Source organism: Alligator mississippiensis, chromosome 7, assembly GCF_030867095.1.
Source record: "Alligator mississippiensis isolate rAllMis1 chromosome 7, rAllMis1, whole genome shotgun sequence".
NCBI classification, from domain to species: domain Eukaryota; kingdom Metazoa; phylum Chordata; order Crocodylia; family Alligatoridae; genus Alligator; species Alligator mississippiensis.
In genome coordinates this window covers 76,326,331-76,331,096 of record NC_081830.1, presented here as the reverse complement: position 1 = coordinate 76,331,096, position 4,766 = coordinate 76,326,331, and the positions used below count along the sequence as shown (strand labels likewise).

The 4,766-nt window shown below is 43.4% G+C and overlaps 1 long non-coding RNA gene across 1 annotated transcript in view; it reads right to left on the bottom strand.

The window, feature by feature from the left end:
- Positions 1 to 3,178: 3,178 nt before the first annotated feature.
- LOC106738339 (uncharacterized) overlaps positions 3,179 to 4,766 on the bottom strand; it is a 47,571-nt gene continuing 45,983 nt past the window's right edge. The window contains exon 9 of the long non-coding RNA XR_002087372.2: positions 3,179 to 4,307. This is a non-coding gene — a long non-coding RNA (uncharacterized LOC106738339). The remainder of the gene's footprint in view (positions 4,308 to 4,766) is intronic.

Below are 4,766 nucleotides of genomic sequence, written 5' to 3'. Positions count from 1 at the left end.
TTTTGTATATCTTTTTTTTTTTTTTACCAGAATGAGTAAGCAAAGTCGGTCTTCTTGGTGGCATGGGTAATAATACAGTGTACTTTTAGGACTTTTCACTACCTGTATCCTAAAACTGAAAGAATGTGAGTTTTCAGGTATGTAATAGGCTGCCTTAAATTGATGCTATAATGTTTACTGAATGGAAATCACTCAGTACGATGAGGTTGTCTCGAAAGGCAAAGTTGCTAAAGAAATATTGAAGACAGGATGTTTGCTTTCAAAAGAGAAGGCCTTCATCCTATGTCACTGTTCTGCTAGATGACCTTCTCTTGTTTGATTGTGGTTCTGTCAGCTGATTAACAGTGATCTCATTTGTTCTGTTTGAATGACAGTGGGTCCCAGTACCAGTATTGTCTCCCTGTGTTTTGAAAGTATTTTCTTTACTCAGTCAGAGATGTATTCATTGAAGCACATACTTTCTCTCTGACAAGATTTTATTTCATTCACACCAGGATGGTCTTTATGGCATTGCTTTGAAAGTGGCCTGCTCTGTAGTTTTATCACTTCTTCAAGCTGGACGTCGCTACTTTCAAATAACTCTATTCTTGTAAGACCTGTAAGCAGAGGGTACCAGAGAAGACTTCAAAATACAAATCCACAAGATACTATAACAGCAGAAGCCAAATGTGGATTGAAGAGTACGTCAAAATTGATATGGACCCCCTAGATTTGACAATGAGGCTTTGTTACCAGTTTTACTTTCAGGTAAATTATCACTAAACAGTGTAAGCGTTCATGAAGGTGTTCGTGTACTTCAAGTTAAGCATGCTTAAGTAACTCACCAAATCAGGGCCAAGGGCGTAGATACTAAAAAGACTTGATGGGCTTGATTTTACTGGCAAGAGTAGTCCATTGATTTCAAAGGGATTATAGTGTCTCACTTAATTATGCCTGTGAATAAGTGCTTTGCTGAACTGGGACCTAAGCTGTTTGGCCTGGGAGAACTAAATTTAGTTTGCCCTACCATTTGCTTTGTGTCTCATTGTAAGAGGATTCTGTACAGCCCACACGAGTACAAAGTTAAATGCCATCCACATGAAGGCTCCATTATGCACACATTGGGCCAACCACTATTTCTGTGACCCTGTCCTAAATGCTTCAGCTGACAAAGTTACATGGAACGGTAGTGAAAAATCATGCCAGAATATAGTTTGGAGTGCTAAACATAGAGCTATAACATGTAGGACACTGTCCATGCATACATAGTTTGGCTACAAAACACTTGGACTGTTCCAAAACAAGGACATTTGCCAAATTCTTACCTGATTTGTACTCCCTGAAGTGAATGCAGCCGGGCTGCAGAAAGATACCATTGTTATCTTCTGTTCCTGGTATATAAGCTGCAAAATTGTGCAGCTAGAGCTGCTGATTACCAGCACAATGATTTACTCCACCCATGCAGGTATTTGAGAGCTTTCCAGAGGAGCATTTAGCAAAATAATTAGCATCTTTCAGCCTCACCTTCCAGCCACTGTATACTCAGAGGTAAGGAAGAAACCACAGTCAGCCCAGCAGAGGACTAAAAAGCAGCAGGGTGGGGGAAGGACCAACAAGGTCCTAATTAGAAAAAAAAATCCTGAGGAAAAAATAAGATGAGCAAATAAAGGAAGAGAAACAAGGAAAAGTCATTAATGCATGGGGCTAGCTAGACTAGAAAGCTGGAAAGCTCTTGGTAAAATATGTGGAAAGTTAAAATGCTTAATTCCAAGAAAAAGGCAGGATATGTTAAAATAGTTAACATCTAAAAAAATGTTCCATTGATCAGAAAAATACATGTATGCAACACCTCCAGTGCCTTAGAGAAAGAAGATGTAACCTCATGCCTAGAAGCAGCAGGCAATCAGGATGGAGGTTTGAGTCACATTGTTTACTATTCACAGTCCTAGCTTTTTGACTCATGAGCAAGAAAGCTGGAGGTGGGACAATGAGCACTAAGTGGCAGCTAGAACTGCCAGAGATAACAAAAAAAAACCCAAAAAAGATGAGTCTGTCGTAAGGTTTTCCAAAGCAAATGGGACACCAGAGGATACTGTGCAGCCAGGAAGCTGCACTGACCATTGCCACTGACTAAAGTCTGTAGTATAACTTGGCCATTTCTCTGCTCACCTTCTATCTAAAGTAGTGCATGAAGAGGACTATTAACTAAGAACTGGTGTGTCATGGAAGGGAGCAGCATCTGCCATCTCAGGAGTCCCTCCTACATGCAAGACAAGCAGAGGGGTGGAAGGGCAGCGAGTAGACCTTAACTTGGTCACAGAGCCCAGGGCTGCTCTGAAAACTGACCCAAGTTTTCTCAAAACTGTGACACTGGATCTGGGTTTCTTTGTGCTCTCTTCCCAGGCTCATGCTACTTTTGCCACAGCTATGGCAGCAGAGTTGGCTGATATGAGGTGCTTCTGTTTCCTCGCAGCCCATGACTACTATGGCACTCACTGAGCAAGCAGAGTTTGGTATGGAAAGCAACAATATTTGAACTGGGGATGGGGAAACATGCTCTGGATGTTCCTTCCAAGTCCTCATGCGCTGCTTCTGGGCTGCCCATGTGGAGATTTGGGGGAGAGGATGGTTTCCATTGCACAGCTCCATGCAGGGATGGGGAACAAGAAGGGGAAAATGGGATTGAATACACCCGCCCCTGGGCTTGCCAAGAACTAGTTCAGGCTCCTCCTAGCTTATTTACAGAAACACCAAGAGACTCAACCCAAAATCCTGTTAGATGCTGGAAAAACAGAAAGATGGACCCCCAAACATCTAAGTCAGGGCTTCTTGTCATGGCCTTGAGCTGCACCTTGTGTAGGTCCCCCCAGGCCCAAACCCCACTGCTGCACAAGCAGCATCCTCCCTGCCTCACCAACAGCATACCACCCCAGCAACAGCTCTCCTTCCCCTATTCCCTTCCTTCCCGCTGTTACAACGCCTTTGGGCCTGGGGCTCTCATAGGCACAGACAGTGTTGCACCTTGGAGGAGCTAACAGACACCCGCAACACCAGTGTAACAAACCATGCGCTGAAAGGAAATACCTCTGCAGTTAGAATTGACCTATAAAAACCCCACAGTGCACTCACCCAAAGTTTGACAGGTAGCTGGCACAAAGCTCTTCTGATTGTTTCTAACACAACTGAGCCCTGGCCTGAGTCCAGTTACATGTGTTTATTTTCATTAATATTGCATAAATAGTTATGGCAGCCCTATCATGAGCATCTTTAGGCCTAAGTTTCCTGCCTAATGTAAATTATGTAACTTTAGTCCATTTTCATAATGATCCCCTGCAAAGATATTCAAGTGCTTACCAACATCCTGTTTCTGATAAACTATTCAAAAGAGAAAGGGGGGGAGAGAGAGAGAGAGAAAGAAGGAAGCTGACTCCTTCCAAAATTACTCTCAGAGAAGTGAGGTAATATTTGTTATAACTCCATTTAAATCATATCAATCTGAGGATATTAAACACCCAAAATAAAGTCTTAGCTATTTCGGAAGGAATTACTCAAGAAAATCCAAAACACAATGATTACAAATATGTTGAGCAGGACATGATATTCTGTGTGGTTTCGGAGTGAGGAGTCAGCATTTATTGGAGAGGGAGAAAGGAATTTTACTCTGGGGTTTGAGACCCTGTTGTAATTCAGCATTGGGGTTTCCAGGCTTTTACCTTTCTGAACGTTCATGAATGTGCCAGCAGAGGGCGCACGTGGAAGTCAATGAGGATTTGATGAAGCTCCCCAGTGGTTCTTAAAATGCAGAGGCAACAATACAAAAATGAAAGTCAACTTACGGGAACTGTACGGAAAATTTGTGCCTAGACCAGTTCAGAATAGGCCTTTCTCCATATACTCACAAATATTTCAACAGTCAAGGTTTACACTTTATTCCAAGCCAATGCATTTAAAAAAAAAGGGCAAACAAAGCTACAGCTGTCCACCCTGTCACAACATGACTCATCTCCTATGTCTGGTGCTGTAATTTCCTTTTAACCATAGCCAGTTGCTATTATTTTGAACCAATAGGGGTGTGTGCAAGTGTTTGGGCCTCACGTTTGTTTTGCTCTTGGCACCCATGCACTATTCCCCTTTGCAGTAACAAAATCTGGAGGGAGCAAACTTAGTTCTAGATCTTCTCAGGCACACTTGTGTTACGTAGGGCACAGGGCTGTATCCAAAAAAGATGCAATGGCAGGATCTAGTCTTTGCAGTCTGATGTGTCTGATAAAAGCCTGGGGAAGAACACTTCAGCCTCCCTGGACACTCCATCACTGACCTCAGGATTGCTGTTCTCAGGCAAAAAAAAAAGAAAAAAATGAAAAACCAGTTTGAACAGGTACCTGCAGAACAAGAAGCCATGCACAAACTGGAGTGTGTTAAGTACTGTTTAAAAAGGGATTATGGATTCTTGTCTCATTATCTGGATTAGTTGCACCTTGGGGAATGATGCAATTATGCTCCCGCGCAATTTTGCACATAAAAGACATGACCATGTATAATTGCATAATTTAACTGCGGTGGGCTCTGTGCCTCCACCTCCATGATGTGAAGACACAGAGCCATGCAACTAGGCAGCTGGGTAAGTAGAGAGAGGAGCTCCTGCCTGCAGAGGGGGAGGGTAGGCGTAAGGTGGGCGTGGAGGTGTGTGTGTAGGTGGGAGGGTGTGGGGTTTGTGGGTGGGTGTGGGCTGTGTGCCATCAAACCAGGCCAGCCAGATCCAGGCCTCCACGTGGGGCTTCCAGCAC